This window comes from Pongo abelii, chromosome 2, assembly GCF_028885655.2.
Source record: "Pongo abelii isolate AG06213 chromosome 2, NHGRI_mPonAbe1-v2.0_pri, whole genome shotgun sequence".
Lineage (NCBI taxonomy): Eukaryota > Metazoa > Chordata > Mammalia > Primates > Hominidae > Pongo > Pongo abelii.
The window spans coordinates 47,104,898-47,122,689 of NC_085928.1; positions in this window are offsets into that span (position 1 = coordinate 47,104,898).

Consider the following 17,792-nt stretch of genomic DNA (forward strand, 5'->3'; position numbering starts at 1 on the left):
GAAAAGGAAATATCTTCACATAAAACCTAGACAGAAGCATTCTTTGAAACTTCTTTATGACGTGTGCATTCATCTCACAGAGTTGAACCTTCCTTATCATGGAGCAGTTTGGAAAGAGTCTTTTTGCGGCATCTGCAAGTGGATATTTGGAGCTCTTTCAGGCCTTTGTTGAAGCGGGAATATCTTCCCATAAAAACTGGACAGAAGCATTCTCACAAACTGCTTTGTGATGTGTGTGTTCAACTCACAGAGGTGAACCTTTCCTTTGCTAGGGCAGTTATGAAACACTCTTTTTGTAGAATCTGCAAGTGTTCATTTGGAGCGCTTTGAGGCCTATTGTGGAAAAGGAAATATCTTCACTTATAAACCAGGCAGAAGCATTCTCAGAAACCTCTTTATGATGTGGGCATTCAACTCGGAGAAATAAGCCTTCCTTTTGATAGAGCAGTTTTGAAACTGTGTTTTTGCAGAATCTGCAAGTGGATATTTGGAGCCCTTTCAGGCCTTCGTTGGAAACGGGAATATCTTCCCATAAAAACTAAACAGAAGCGTTCTGTGAAACTGCTTTGTGTAGTATGAATCCAACTCACAGAGTTGGACACTTCCTTTGAAAGAGCTGTTTTGAAACACTCTTTTTGTAGAATCTGCAAGTGTTCATTTGGAGCGCTTTGAGGCCTATGGTGGAAAAGGAAATATCTTCACTTATAAACCAGGCAGAAGCATTCTCAGAAACCTCTTTATGATGTGTGCATTCGACTCGGAGAGATAAGCCTTCCTTTTGTTAGAGCAGTTTTGCAACTGTGTTTTTGCAGAATCTGCAAGTGTATATTTGGAGCCCTTTCAGGCCTTCGTTGGAAACGGGAATATCTTCCCCTAAAAGTTAAACAGAAGCGTTCTGTGAAACTGCTTTGTGTAAGTATGAATCCAACTCACAGAGTTGAACACTTCTTTTGAAAGAGCAGTTTTGAAACACTCTTTTTGTAGAATCTACAAGTGTTCATTTGGAGCGCTTTGAGGCATATGGTGGAAAAAGAAATATCGTCACATAAAACCTAGACAGAAGCATTCCTTGAAACTTCTTTATGATGTGCGCATTCAACTCACAGAGTTGAACTTTCCTTTTCATGGAGCAGTTTGGAAAGAGTCTTTTTGCAGCATCTGCAAGTGGATATTTGGAGCTCTTTCAGGCCTTTGTTAGAAGCGGGAATATCTTCCCATAAAAACTGGACAGAAGCATTCTCACAAACTCCTTTGTGATGTGTGTGTTCAACTCACAGAGGTGAACCTTTCCTTTGCTAGAACAGTTATGAAACACTCTTTTTGTAGAATCTGCAAGTGTTCATTTGGAGCGATTTGAGGCCTATGGTGGAAAAAGAAATATCTTCATATATAAACAAGGCAGAAGCATTCTCAGAAACCTCTTTATGATGTGTGCATTCAACTCAGAGAGATAAGCCTTCCTTTTGATAGAGCAGTTTTGAAACTGTGTTTTTGCAGAATCTGCAAGTGGATATTTGGAGCCCTTTCAGGCCTTCGTTGGAAACGGGAATATCTTCCCAAAAAAACTAAACAGAAGCGTTCTGTGAAACTGCTTTGTGTAGTATGAATCCAACTCACAGAGTTGGACACTTCCTTTGAAAGAGCTCTTTTGAAACACTCTTTTTGTAGAATCTGCAATTGTTCATTTGGAGCGCTTTGAGGCCTATTGTGGAAAAGGAAATATCTTCACTTATAAACCAGGCAGAAGAATTCTCAGAAACCTCTTTATGATGTGTGCATTCAACTCGGAGAGATAAGCCTTCCTTTTGATAGAGCAGTTTTGAAACTGTGTTTTTGCAGAATCTGCAAGTGGATATTTGGAGCCCTTTCAGGCCTTCGTTGGAAAAGGGAATATCTTCCCATAAAAACTAAACAGAAGAGTTCTGTGAAACTGCTTTGTGTAGTATGAATCCAACTCACAGAGTTGGACACTTCCTTTGAAAGAGCTGTTTTCAAACACTCTTTTTGTAGAATCTGCAAGTGTTCATTTGGAGCGCTTTGAGGCCTATGGTGGAAAAGGAAATATCTTCACTTATAAACCAGGCAGAAGCATTCTCAGAAACCTCTTTATGATGTGTGCATTCGACTCGGAGATATAAGCCTTCCTTTTGATAGAGCAGTTTTGCAACTGTGTTTTTGCAGAATCTGCAAGTGTATATTTGGAGCCCTTTCAGGCCTTCGTTGGAAACGGGAATATCTTCCCATAAAAATTAAACAGAAGCGTTCTGTGAAACTGCTTTGTGAAGTATGACTCCAACTCACAGAGTTGAACACTTCTTTTGAAAGAGCAGTTTTGAAACACTCTTTTTGTAGAATCTACAAGTGTTCATTTGGAGCGCTTTGAGGCATATGGTGGAAAAAGAAATATCATCACATAAAACCTAGACAGAAGCATTCTTTGAAACTTCTTTATGATGTGTGCATTCAACTCACAGAGTTGAACTTTCCTTTTCATGGAGCAGTTTGCAAAGAGTCTTTTTGCAGCATCTGCAAGTGGATATTTGGAGCTCTTTCAGGCCTTTGTTAGAAGCGGGAATATCTTCCCATAAAAACTGGACAGAAGCATTCTCACAAACTGCTTTGTGATGTGTGTGTTCAACTCACAGAGGTGAACCTTTCCTTTGCTAGAGCAGTTATGAAACACTCTTTTTGTAGAATCTGCAAGTGTTCATTTGGAGCGATTTGAGGCCTATGGTGGAAAAAGAAATATCTTCATATATAAACAAGGCAGAAGCATTCTCAGAAACCTCTTTATGATGTGTGCATTCAACTCAGAGAGATAAACCTTCCTTTTGATAGAGCAGTTTTGAAACTGTGTTTTTGCAGAATCTGCAAGTGGATACTTGGAGCCCTTTCAGGCCTTCGTTGGAAACGGGAATATCTTCCCAAAAAAACTAAACAGAAGCGTTCTGTGAAACTGCTTTGTGTAGTATGAATCCAACTCACAGAGTTGAACACTTCCTTTGAAAGAGCTGTTTTGAAACACTCTTTTTGTAGAATCTACATGTGTTCATTTGGAGCGCTTTGAGGCCTATGGTGGAAAAGGAAATATCATCACATAAAACCTAGACAGAAGCATTCTTTGAAACTTCTTTATGATGTGTGCATTCAACTCACAGAGTTGAACCTTCTTTTTCATGGAGCAATTTGGAAAGTCTTTTTGCAGCATCTGCAAGTGGATATTTGGAGCTCTTTCAGGCCTTTGTTAGAAGCGGGAATATCTTCCCATAAAAACTGGACAGAAGCATTCTCACAAACTGCTTTGTGATGTGTGTGTTCAACTCACAGAGGTGAACCTTTCCTTTGCTAGAGCAGTTATGAAACACTCTTTTTGTAGAATCTGCAAGTGTTCATTTGGAGCGATTTGAGGTCTATGGTGGAAAAAGAAATATCTTCATATATAAACGAGGCAGAAGCATTCTCAGAAACCTGTTTATGATGTGTGCATTCAACTCAGAGAGATAAGCCTTCCTTTTGATAGAGCAGTTTTGAAACTGTGTTTTTGCAGAATCTGCAAGTGGATATTTGGAGCCCTTTCAGGCCTTCGTTGGAAACGGGAATATCTTCCCATAAAAACTAAACAGAAGCGTTCTGTGAAACTGCTTTGTGTAGTATGAATCCAACTCACAGAGTTGAACACTTCCTTTGAAAGAGCAGTTTTGAAACACTCTTTTTGTAGAATCTGCAAGTGTTCGTTTGGAGCGCTTTGAGGCCTATGGTGGAAAAGGAAATATCTTCACATAAAACCTAGACAGAAGCATTCTTTGAAACTTCTTTATGACGTGTGCATTCATCTCACAGAGTTGAACCTTCCTTATCATGGAGCAGTTTGGAAAGAGTCTTTTTGCGGCATCTGCAAGTGGATATTTGGAGCTCTTTCAGGCCTTTGTTGAAGCGGGAATATCTTCCCATAAAAACTGGACAGAAGCATTCTCACAAACTGCTTTGTGATGTGTGTGTTCAACTCACAGAGGTGAACCTTTCCTTTGCTAGAACAGTTATGAAACACTCTTTTTGTAGAATCTGCAAGTGTTCATTTGGAGCGCTTTGAGGCCTATTGTGGAAAAGGAAATATCTTCACTTATAAACCAGGCAGAAGCATTCTCAGAAACCTCTTTATGATGTGGGCATTCAACTCGGAGAGATAAGCCTTCCTTTTGATAGAGCAGTTTTGAAACTGTGTTTTTGCAGAATCTGCAAGTGGATATTTGGAGCCCTTTCAGGCCTTCGTTGGAAAAGGGAATATCTTCCCATAAAAACTAAACAGAAGAGTTCTGTGAAACTGCTTTGTGTAGTATGAATCCAACTCACAGAGTTGGACACTTCCTTTGAAAGAGCTGTTTTGAAACACTCTTTTTGTAGAATCTGCAAGTGTTCATTTGGAGCGCTTTGAGGCCTATGGTGGAAAAGGAAATATCTTCACTTATAAACCAGGCAGAAGCATTCTCAGAAACCTCTTTATGATGTGTGCATTCGACTCGGAGAGATAAGCCTTCCTTTTGTTAGAGCAGTTTTGCAACTGTGTTTTTGCAGAATCTGCTAGTGTATATTTGGAGCCCTTTCAGGCCTTCGTTGGAAACGGGAATATCTTCCCCTAAAAGTTAAACAGAAGCGTTCTGTGAAACTGCTTTGTGAAGTATGAATCCAACTCACAGAGTTGAACACTTCTTTTGAAAGAGCAGTTTTGAAACACTCTTTTTGTAGAATCTACAAGTGTTCATTTGGAGCGCTTTGAGGCATATGGTGGAAAAAGAAATATCGTCACATAAAACCTAGACAGAAGCATTCTTTGAAACTTCTTTATGATGTGCGCATTCAACTCACAGAGTTGAACTTTCCTTTTCATGGATCAGTTTGGAAAGAGTCTTTTTGCAGCATCTGCAAGTGGATATTTGGAGCTCTTTCAGGCCTTTGTTAGAAGCGGGAATATCTTCCCATAAAAACTGGACAGAAGCATTCTCACAAACTGCTTTGTGATGTGTGTGTTCAACTCACAGAGGTGAACCTTTCCTTTGCTAGAACAGTTATGAAACACTCTTTTTGTAGAATCTGCAAGTGTTCATTTGGAGCGATTTGAGGCCTATGGTGGAAAAAGAAATATCTTCATATATAAACAAGGCAGAAGCATTCTCAGAAACCTCTTTATGATGTGTGCATTCAACTCAGAGAGATAAGCCTTCCTTTTGATAGAGCAGTTTTGAAACTGTGTTTTTGCAGAATCTGCAAGTGGATATTTGGAGCCCTTTCAGGCCTTCGTTGGAAACGGGAATATCTTCCCAAAAAAACTAAACAGAAGCGTTCTGTGAAACTGCTTTGTGTAGTATGAATGCAACTCACAGAGTTGGACACTTCCTTTGAAAGAGCTGTTTTGAAACACTCTTTTTGTAGAATCTGCAAGTGTTCATTTGGAGCGCTTTGAGGCCTAAGGTGGAAAAGGAAATATCTTCACTTATAAATCAGGCAGAAGCATTCTCAGAAACCTCTTTATGATGTGTGCATTCAACTCGGAGAGATAAGCCTTCCTTTTGATAGAGCAGTTTTGCAACTGTGTTTTGGCAGAATCTGCAAGTGGATATTTGGAGCCCTTTCAGGCCCTCGTTGGAAACGGGAATATCTTCCCAAAAAAACTAAACAGAAGCGTTCTGTGAAACTGCTTTGTGTAGTATGAATCCAACTCACAGAGTTGAACACTTCCTTTGAAAGAGCTGTTTTGAAACACTCTTTTTGTAGAATCTGCAAGTGTTCATTTGGAGCGCTTTGAGGCCTATGGTGGAAAAGGAAATATCTTCACTTATAAACCAGGCAGAAGCATTCTCAGAAACCTCTTTATGATGCGTGCATTCAACTCGGAGAGATAAGCCTTCCTTTTGATAGAGCAGTTTTGAAACTGTGTTTTGGCAGAATCTGCAAGTGGATATTTGGAGCCCTTTCAGACCTTCGTTGGAAACGCGAATATCTTCCCATAAAAACTAAACAGAAGCGTTCTGTGAAACTGCTTTGTGAAGTATGAATCCAACTCACAGAGTTGAACACTTCCTTTGAAAGAGCAGTTTTGAAACACTCTTTTTGTAGAATCTGCAAGTGTTCGTTTGGAGCGCTTTGAGGCCTATGGTGGAAAAGGAAATATCTTCACATAAAACCTAGACAGAAGCATTCTTTGAAACTTCTTTATGATGTGTGCATTCATCTCACAGAGTTGAACCTTCCTTATCATGGAGCAGTTTGGAAAGAGTCTTTTTGCGGCATCTGCAAGTGGATATTTGGAGCTCTTTCAGGCCTTTGTTAGAAGCGGGAATATCTTCCCATAAAAACTGGACAGAAGCATTCTCACAAACTGCTTTGTGATGTGTGTGTTCAACTCACAGAGTTGAACCTTTCCTTTGCTAGAACACTTATGAAACACTCTTTTTGTAGAATCTGCAAGTGTTCATTTGGAGCGCATTGAGGCCTATGGTGGAAAAAGAAATATCTTCATATATAAACAAGGCAGAAGCATTCTCAGAAACCCCTTTATGATGTGTGCATTCAACTCAGAGAGATAAGCCTTCCTTTTGATAGAGCAGTTTTGAAACTGTGTTTTTGCAGAATCTGCAAGTGGATATTTGGAGCCCTTTCAGGCCTTCGTTGGAAACGGGAATATCTTCCCAAAAAAACTAAACAGAAGCGTTCTGTGAAACTGCTTTGTGTAGTATGAATGAAACTCACAGAGTTGGACACTTCCTTTGAAAGAGCTGTTTTGAAACACTCTTTTTGTAGAATCTGCAAGTGTTCATTTGGAGCGCTTTGAGGCCTAAGGTGGAAAAGGAAATATCTTCACTTATAATTCAGGCAGAAGCATTCTCAGAAACCTCTTTATGATGTGTGCATTCAACTCGGAGAGATAAGCCTTCCTTTTGATAGAGCAGTTTTGAAACTGTGTTTTGGCAGAATCTGCAAGTGGATATTTGGAGCCCTTTCAGGCCTTCGTTGGAAACGGGAATATCTTCCCAAAAAAACTAAACAGAAGCGTTCTGTGAAACTGCTTTGTGTAGTATGAATCCAACTCACAGAGTTGAACACTTCCTTTGAAAGACCAGTTTTGAAACACTCTTTTTGTAGAATCTGCAAGTGTTCATTTGGAGCGCTTTGAGGCCTATGGTGGAAAAGGAAATATCTTCACTTATAAACCAGGCAGAAGCATTCTCAGAAACCTCTTTATGATGTGTGCATTCAACTCGGAGAGATAAGCCTTCCTTTTGATAGAGCAGTTTTGAAACTGTGTTTTGGCAGAATCTGCAAGTGGATATTTGGAGCCCTTTCAGGCCTTCGTTGGAAACGGGAATATCTTCCCATAAAAACTAAACAGAAGCGTTCTGTGAAACTGCTTTGTGAAGTATGAATCCAACTCACAGAGTTGAACACTTCCTTTGAAAGAGCAGTTTTGAAACACTCTTTTTGTAGAATCTGCAAGTGTTCGTTTGGAGCGCTTTGAGGCCTATGGTGGAAAAGGAAATATCTTCACATAAAACCTAGACAGAAGCATTCTTTGAAACTTCTTTATGATGTGTGCATTCATCTCACAGAGTTGAACCTTCCTTATCATGGAGCAGTTTGGAAAGAGTCTTTTTGCGGCATCTGCAAGTGGATATTTGGAGCTCTTTCAGGCCTTTGTTAGAAGCGGGAATATCTTCCCATAAAAACTGGACAGAAGCATTCTCACAAACTGCTTTGTGATGTGTGTGTTCAACTCACAGAGTTGAACCTTTCCTTTGCTAGAACACTTATGAAACACTCTTTTTGTAGAATCTGCAAGTGTTCATTTGGAGCGATTTGAGGCCAATGGTGGAAAAAGAAATATCTTCATATATAAACAAGTGAGAAGCACTCTCAGAAACCTCTTTATGATGTGTGTATTCAACTCAGAGAGATAAGCCTTCCTTTTGATAGAGCAGTTTTGAAACTGTGTTTTTGCAGAATCTGCAAGTGGATATTTGGAGCCCTTTCAGGCCTTCGTTGGAAACGGGAATATCTTCCCAAAAAAACTAAACAGAAGCGTTCTGTGAAACTGCTTTGTGTAGTATGAATCCAACTCACAGAGTTGGACACTTCCTTTGAAAGAGCTCTTTTGAAACACTCTTTTTGTAGAATCTGCAAGTGTTCATTTGGAGCGCTTTGAGGCCTATTGTGGAAAAGGAAATATCTTCACTTATAAACCAGGCAGAAGAATTCTCAGAAACCTCTTTATGATGTGTGCATTCAACTCGGAGAGATAAGCCTTCCTTTTGATAGAGCAGTTTTGAAACTGTGTTTTTGCAGAATCTGCAAGTGGATATTTGGAGCCCTTTCAGGCCTTCGTTGGAAAAGGGAATATCTTCCCATAAAAACTAAACAGAAGAGTTCTGTGAAACTGCTTTGTGTAGTATGAATCCAACTCACAGAGTTGGACACTTCCTTTGAAAGAGCTGTTTTCAAACACTCTTTTTGTAGAATCTGCAAGTGTTCATTTGGAGCGCTTTGAGGCCTATGGTGGAAAAGGAAATATCTTCACTTATAAACCAGGCAGAAGCATTCTCAGAAACCTCTTTATGATGTGTGCATTCGACTCGGAGATATAAGCCTTCCTTTTGATAGAGCAGTTTTGCAACTGTGTTTTTGCAGAATCTGCAAGTGTATATTTGGAGCCCTTTCAGGCCTTCGTTGGAAACGGGAATATCTTCCCATAAAAATTAAACAGAAGCGTTCTGTGAAACTGCTTTGTGAAGTATGACTCCAACTCACAGAGTTGAACACTTCTTTTGAAAGAGCAGTTTTGAAACACTCTTTTTGTAGAATCTACAAGTGTTCATTTGGAGCGCTTTGAGGCATATGGTGGAAAAAGAAATATCATCACATAAAACCTAGACAGAAGCATTCTTTGAAACTTCTTTATGATGTGTGCATTCAACTCACAGACTTGAACTTTCCTTTTCATGGAGCAGTTTGCAAAGAGTCTTTTTGCAGCATCTGCAAGTGGATATTTGGAGCTCTTTCAGGCCTTTGTTAGAAGCGGGAATATCTTCCCATAAAAACTGGACAGAAGCATTCTCACAAACTGCTTTGTGATGTGTGTGTTCAACTCACAGAGGTGAACCTTTCCTTTGCTAGAGCAGTTATGAAACACTCTTTTTGTAGAATCTGCAAGTGTTCATTTGGAGCGATTTGAGGCCTATGGTGGAAAAAGAAATATCTTCATATATAAACAAGGCAGAAGCATTCTCAGAAACCTCTTTATGATGTGTGCATTCAACTCAGAGAGATAAACCTTCCTTTTGATAGAGCAGTTTTGAAACTGTGTTTTTGCAGAATCTGCAAGTGGATACTTGGAGCCCTTTCAGGCCTTCGTTGGAAACGGGAATATCTTCCCAAAAAAACTAAACAGAAGCGTTCTGTGAAACTGCTTTGTGTAGTATGAATCCAACTCACAGAGTTGAACACTTCCTTTGAAAGAGCTGTTTTGAAACACTCTTTTTGTAGAATCTACATGTGTTCATTTGGAGCGCTTTGAGGCCTATGGTGGAAAAGGAAATATCTTCACATAAAACCTAGACAGAAGCATTCTTTGAAACTTCTTTATGATGTGTGCATTCAACTCACAGAGTTGAACCTTCTTTTTCATGGAGCAATTTGGAAAGTCTTTTTGCAGCATCTGCAAGTGGATATTTGGAGCTCTTTCAGGCCTTTGTTAGAAGCGGGAATATCTTCCCATAAAAACTGGACAGAAGCATTCTCACAAACTGCTTTGTGATGTGTGTGTTCAACTCACAGAGGTGAACCTTTCCTTTGCTAGAGCAGTTATGAAACACTCTTTTTGTAGAATCTGCAAGTGTTCATTTGGAGCGATTTGAGGTCTATGGTGGAAAAAGAAATATCTTCATATATAAACGAGGCAGAAGCATTCTCAGAAACCTGTTTATGATGTGTGCATTCAACTCAGAGAGATAAGCCTTCCTTTTGATAGAGCAGTTTTGAAACTGTGTTTTTGCAGAATCTGCAAGTGGATATTTGGAGCCCTTTCAGGCCTTCGTTGGAAACGGGAATTTCTTCCCATAAAAACTAAACAGAAGCGTTCTGTGAAACTGCTTTGTGTAGTATGAATCCAACTCACAGAGTTGAACACTTCCTTTGAAAGAGCAGTTTTGAAACACTCTTTTTGTAGAATCTGCAAGTGTTCGTTTGGAGCGCTTTGAGGCCTATGGTGGAAAAGGAAATATCTTCACATAAAACCTAGACAGAAGCATTCTTTGAAACTTCTTTATGACGTGTGCATTCATCTCACAGAGTTGAACCTTCCTTATCATGGAGCAGTTTGGAAAGAGTCTTTTTGCGGCATCTGCAAGTGGATATTTGGAGCTCTTTCAGGCCTTTGTTGAAGCGGGAATATCTTCCCATAAAAACTGGACAGAAGCATTCTCACAAACTGCTTTGTGATGTGTGTGTTCAACTCACAGAGGTGAACCTTTCCTTTGCTAGGGCAGTTATGAAACACTCTTTTTGTAGAATCTGCAAGTGTTCATTTGGAGCGCTTTGAGGCCTATTGTGGAAAAGGAAATATCTTCACTTATAAACCAGGCAGAAGCATTCTCAGAAACCTCTTTATGATGTGGGCATTCAACTCGGAGAGATAAGCCTTCCTTTTGATAGAGCAGTTTTGAAACTGTGTTTTTGCAGAATCTGCAAGTGGATATTTGGAGCCCTTTCAGGCCTTCGTTGGAAAAGGGAATATCTTCCCATAAAAACTAAACAGAAGAGTTCTGTGAAACTGCTTTGTGTAGTATGAATCCAACTCACAGAGTTGGACACTTCCTTTGAAAGAGCTGTTTTGAAACACTCTTTTTGTAGAATCTGCAAGTGTTCATTTGGAGCGCTTTGAGGCCTATGGTGGAAAAGGAAATATCTTCACTTATAAACCAGGCAGAAGCATTCTCAGAAACCTCTTTATGATGTGTGCATTCGACTCGGAGAGATAAGCCTTCCTTTTGTTAGAGCAGTTTTGCAACTGTGTTTTTGCAGAATCTGCTAGTGTATATTTGGAGCCCTTTCAGGCCTTCGTTGGAAACGGGAATATCTTCCCCTAAAAGTTAAACAGAAGCGTTCTGTGAAACTGCTTTGTGTAAGTATGAATCCAACTCACAGAGTTGAACACTTCTTTTGAAAGAGCAGTTTTGAAACACTCTTTTTGTAGAATCTACAAGTGTTCATTTGGAGCGCTTTGAGGCATATGGTGGAAAAAGAAATATCGTCACATAAAACCTAGACAGAAGCATTCCTTGAAACTTCTTTATGATGTGCGCATTCAACTCACAGAGTTGAACTTTCCTTTTCATGGAGCAGTTTGGAAAGAGTCTTTTTGCAGCATCTGCAAGTGGATATTTGGAGCTCTTTCAGGCCTTTGTTAGAAGCGGGAATATCTTCCCATAAAAACTGGACAGAAGCATTCTCACAAACTGCTTTGTGATGTGTGTGTTCAACTCACAGAGGTGAACCTTTCCTTTGCTAGAACAGTTATGAAACACTCTTTTTGTAGAATCTGCAAGTGTTCATTTGGAGCGATTTGAGGCCTATGGTGGAAAAAGAAATATCTTCATATATAAACAAGGCAGAAGCATTCTCAGAAACCTCTTTATGATGTGTGCATTCAACTCAGAGAGATAAGCCTTCCTTTTGATAGAGCAGTTTTGAAACTGTGTTTTTGCAGAATCTGCAAGTGGATATTTGGAGCCCTTTCAGGCCTTCGTTGGAAACGGGAATATCTTCCCAAAAAAACTAAACAGAAGCGTTCTGTGAAACTGCTTTGTGTAGTATGAATCCAACTCACAGAGTTGGACACTTCCTTTGAAAGAGCTCTTTTGAAACACTCTTTTTGTAGAATCTGCAAGTGTTCATTTGGAGCGCTTTGAGGCCTATTGTGGAAAAGGAAATATCTTCACTTATAAACCAGGCAGAAGAATTCTCAGAAACCTCTTTATGATGTGTGCATTCAACTCGGAGAGATAAGCCTTCCTTTTGATAGAGCAGTTTTGAAACTGTGTTTTTGCAGAATCTGCAAGTGGATATTTGGAGCCCTTTCAGGCCTTCGTTGGAAAAGGGAATATCTTCCCATAAAAACTAAACAGAAGAGTTCTGTGAAACTGCTTTGTGTAGTATGAATCCAACTCACAGAGTTGGACACTTCCTTTGAAAGAGCTGTTTTCAAACACTCTTTTTGTAGAATCTGCAAGTGTTCATTTGGAGCGCTTTGAGGCCTATGGTGGAAAAGGAAATATCTTCACTTATAAACCAGGCAGAAGCATTCTCAGAAACCTCTTTATGATGTGTGCATTCGACTCGGAGATATAAGCCTTCCTTTTGATAGAGCAGTTTTGCAACTGTGTTTTTGCAGAATCTGCAAGTGTATATTTGGAGCCCTTTCAGGCCTTCGTTGGAAACGGGAATATCTTCCCATAAAAATTAAACAGAAGCGTTCTGTGAAACTGCTTTGTGAAGTATGACTCCAACTCACAGAGTTGAACACTTCTTTTGAAAGAGCAGTTTTGAAACACTCTTTTTGTAGAATCTACAAGTGTTCATTTGGAGCGCTTTGAGGCATATGGTGGAAAAAGAAATATCATCACATAAAACCTAGACAGAAGCATTCTTTGAAACTTCTTTATGATGTGTGCATTCAACTCACAGAGTTGAACTTTCCTTTTCATGGAGCAGTTTGCAAAGAGTCTTTTTGCAGCATCTGCAAGTGGATATTTGGAGCTCTTTCAGGCCTTTGTTAGAAGCGGGAATATCTTCCCATAAAAACTGGACAGAAGCATTCTCACAAATTGCTTTGTGATGTGTGTGTTCAACTCACAGAGGTGAACCTTTCCTTTGCTAGAGCAGTTATGAAACACTCTTTTTGTAGAATCTGCAAGTGTTCATTTGGAGCGATTTGAGGCCTATGGTGGAAAAAGAAATATCTTCATATATAAACAAGGCAGAAGCATTCTCAGAAACCTCTTTATGATGTGTGCATTCAACTCAGAGAGATAAACCTTCCTTTTGATAGAGCAGTTTTGAAACTGTGTTTTTGCAGAATCTGCAAGTGGATACTTGGAGCCCTTTCAGGCCTTCGTTGGAAACGGGAATATCTTCCCAAAAAAACTAAACAGAAGCGTTCTGTGAAACTGCTTTGTGTAGTATGAATCCAACTCACAGAGTTGAACACTTCCTTTGAAAGAGCTGTTTTGAAACACTCTTTTTGTAGAATCTACATGTGTTCATTTGGAGCGCTTTGAGGCCTATGGTGGAAAAGGAAATATCTTCACATAAAACCTAGACAGAAGCATTCTTTGAAACTTCTTTATGATGTGTGCATTCAACTCACAGAGTTGAACCTTCTTTTTCATGGAGCAATTTGGAAAGTCTTTTTGCAGCATCTGCAAGTGGATATTTGGAGCTCTTTCAGGCCTTTGTTAGAAGCGGGAATATCTTCCCATAAAAACTGGACAGAAGCATTCTCACAAACTGCTTTGTGATGTGTGTGTTCAACTCACAGAGGTGAACCTTTCCTTTGCTAGAGCAGTTATGAAACACTCTTTTTGTAGAATCTGCAAGTGTTCATTTGGAGCGATTTGAGGTCTATGGTGGAAAAAGAAATATCTTCATATATAAACGAGGCAGAAGCATTCTCAGAAACCTGTTTATGATGTGTGCATTCAACTCAGAGAGATAAGCCTTCCTTTTGATAGAGCAGTTTTGAAACTGTGTTTTTGCAGAATCTGCAAGTGGATATTTGGAGCCCTTTCAGGCCTTCGTTGGAAACGGGAATATCTTCCCATAAAAACTAAACAGAAGCGTTCTGTGAAACTGCTTTGTGTAGTATGAATCCAACTCACAGAGTTGAACACTTCCTTTGAAAGAGCAGTTTTGAAACACTCTTTTTGTAGAATCTGCAAGTGTTCGTTTGGAGCGCTTTGAGGCCTATGGTGGAAAAGGAAATATCTTCACATAAAACCTAGACAGAAGCATTCTTTGAAACTTCTTTATGACGTGTGCATTCATCTCACAGAGTTGAACCTTCCTTATCATGGAGCAGTTTGGAAAGAGTCTTTTTGCGGCATCTGCAAGTGGATATTTGGAGCTCTTTCAGGCCTTTGTTGAAGCGGGAATATCTTCCCATAAAAACTGGACAGAAGCATTCTCACAAACTGCTTTGTGATGTGTGTGTTCAACTCACAGAGGTGAACCTTTCCTTTGCTAGAACAGTTATGAAACACTCTTTTTGTAGAATCTGCAAGTGTTCATTTGGAGCGCTTTGAGGCCTATTGTGGAAAAGGAAATATCTTCACTTATAAACCAGGCAGAAGCATTCTCAGAAACCTCTTTATGATGTGGGCATTCAACTCGGAGAGATAAGCCTTCCTTTTGATAGAGCAGTTTTGAAACTGTGTTTTTGCAGAATCTGCAAGTGGATATTTGGAGCCCTTTCAGGCCTTCGTTGGAAAAGGGAATATCTTCCCATAAAAACTAAACAGAAGAGTTCTGTGAAACTGCTTTGTGTAGTATGAATCCAACTCACAGAGTTGGACACTTCCTTTGAAAGAGCTGTTTTGAAACACTCTTTTTGTAGAATCTGCAAGTGTTCATTTGGAGCGCTTTGAGGCCTATGGTGGAAAAGGAAATATCTTCACTTATAAACCAGGCAGAAGCATTCTCAGAAACCTCTTTATGATGTGTGCATTCGACTCGGAGAGATAAGCCTTCCTTTTGTTAGAGCAGTTTTGCAACTGTGTTTTTGCAGAATCTGCTAGTGTATATTTGGAGCCCTTTCAGGCCTTCGTTGGAAACGGGAATATCTTCCCCTAAAAGTTAAACAGAAGCGTTCTGTGAAACTGCTTTGTGAAGTATGAATCCAACTCACAGAGTTGAACACTTCTTTTGAAAGAGCAGTTTTGAAACACTCTTTTTGTAGAATCTACAAGTGTTCATTTGGAGCGCTTTGAGGCATATGGTGGAAAAAGAAATATCATCACATAAAACCTAGACAGAAGCATTCTTTGAAACTTCTTTATGATGTGCGCATTCAACTCACAGAGTTGAACTTTCCTTTTCATGGAGCAGTTTGGAAAGAGTCTTTTTGCAGCATCTGCAAGTGGATATTTGGAGCTCTTTCAGGCCTTTGTTAGAAGCGGGAATATCTTCCCATAAAAACTGGACAGAAGCATTCTCACAAACTGCTTTGTGATGTGTGTGTTCAACTCACAGAGGTGAACCTTTCCTTTGCTAGAACAGTTATGAAACACTCTTTTTGTAGAATCTGCAAGTGTTCATTTGGAGCGATTTGAGGCCTATGGTGGAAAAAGAAATATCTTCATATATAAACAAGGCAGAAGCATTCTCAGAAACCTCTTTATGATGTGTGCATTCAACTCAGAGAGATAAGCCTTCCTTTTGATAGAGCAGTTTTGAAACTGTGTTTTTGCAGAATCTGCAAGTGGATATTTGGAGCCCTTTCAGGCCTTCGTTGGAAACGGGAATATCTTCCCAAAAAAACTAAACAGAAGCGTTCTGTGAAACTGCTTTGTGTAGTATGAATGCAACTCACAGAGTTGGACACTTCCTTTGAAAGAGCTGTTTTGAAACACTCTTTTTGTAGAATCTGCAAGTGTTCATTTGGAGCGCTTTGAGGCCTAAGGTGGAAAAGGAAATATCTTCACTTATAAATCAGGCAGAAGCATTCTCAGAAACCTCTTTATGATGTGTGCATTCAACTCGGAGAGATAAGCCTTCCTTTTGATAGAGCAGTTTTGCAACTGTGTTTTGGCAGAATCTGCAAGTGGATATTTGGAGCCCTTTCAGGCCCTCGTTGGAAACGGGAATATCTTCCCAAAAAAACTAAACAGAAGCGTTCTGTGAAACTGCTTTGTGTAGTATGAATCCAACTCACAGAGTTGAACACTTCCTTTGAAAGAGCTGTTTTGAAACACTCTTTTTGTAGAATCTGCAAGTGTTCATTTGGAGCGCTTTGAGGCCTATGGTGGAAAAGGAAATATCTTCACTTATAAACCAGGCAGAAGCATTCTCAGAAACCTCTTTATGATGTGTGCATTCAACTCGGAGAGATAAGCCTTCCTTTTGATAGAGCAGTTTTGAAACTGTGTTTTGGCAGAATCTGCAAGTGGATATTTGGAGCCCTTTCAGGCCTTCGTTGGAAACGGGAATATCTTCCCATAAAAACTAAACAGAAGCGTTCTGTGAAACTGCTTTGTGAAGTATGAATCCAACTCACAGAGTTGAACACTTCCTTTGAAAGAGCAGTTTTGAAACACTCTTTTTGTAGAATCTGCAAGTGTTCGTTTGGAGCGCTTTGAGGCCTATGGTGGAAAAGGAAATATCTTCACATAAAACCTAGACAGAAGCATTCTTTGAAACTTCTTTATGATGTGTGCATTCATCTCACAGAGTTGAACCTTCCTTATCATGGAGCAGTTTGGAAAGAGTCTTTTTGCGGCATCTGCAAGTGGATATTTGGAGCTCTTTCAGGCCTTTGTTAGAAGCGGGAATATCTTCCCATAAAAACTGGACAGAAGCATTCTCACAAACTGCTTTGTGATGTGTGTGTTCAACTCACAGAGTTGAACCTTTCCTTTGCTAGAACACTTATGAAACACTCTTTTTGTAGAATCTGCAAGCGTTCATTTGGAGCGCATTGAGGCCTATGGTGGAAAAAGAAATATCTTCATATATAAACAAGGGAGAAGCATTCTCAGAAAACTCTTTATGATGTGTGTATTCAACTCAGAGAGATAAGCCTTCCTTTTGTTAGAGCAGTTTTGCAACTGTGTTTTTGCAGAATCTGCAAGTGTATATTTGGAGCCCTTTCAGGCCTTCTTTGGAAACGGGAATATCTTCCCATAAAAATTAAACAGAAGCGTTCTGTGAAACTGCTTTGTGAAGTATGAATCCAACTCACAGAGTTGAACACTTCTTTTGAAAGAGCAGTTTTGAAACACTCTTTTTGTAGAATCTACAAGTGTTCATTTGGAGCGCTTTGAGGCATATGGTGGAAAAAGAAATATCGTCACATAAAACCTAGACAGAAGCATTCTTTGAAACTTCTTTATGATGTGTGCATTCAACTCACAGAGTTGAACTTTCCTTTTCATGGAGCAGTTTGGAAAGAGTCTTTTTGCAGCATCTGCAAGTGGATATTTGGAGCTCTTTCAGGCCTTTGTTAGAAGCGGGAATATCTTCCCATAAAAACTGGACAGAAGCATTCTCACAAACTGCTTTGTGATGTGTGTGTTCAACTCACAGAGGTGAACCTTTCCTTTGCTAGAGCAGTTATGAAACACTCTTTTTGTAGAATCTGCAAGTGTTCATTTGGAGCGATTTGAGGCCTATGGTGGAAAAAGAAATATCTTCATATATAAACAAGGCAGAAGCATTCTCAGAAACCTCTTTATGATGTGTGCATTCAACTCAGAGAGATAAGCCTTCCTTTTGATAGAGCAGTTTCGAAATTGTGTTTTTGCAGAATCTGCAAGTGGATACTTGGAGCCCTTTCAGGCCTTCATTGGAAACGGGAATATCTTCCCAAAAAAACTAAACAGAAGCGTTCTGTGAAACTGCTTTGTGTAGTATGAATGCAACTCACAGAGTTGGACACTTCCTTTGAAAGAGCTGTTTTGAAACACTCTTTTTGTAGAATCTGCAAGTGTTCATTTGGAGCGCTTTGAGGCCTAAGGTGGAAAAGGAAATATCTT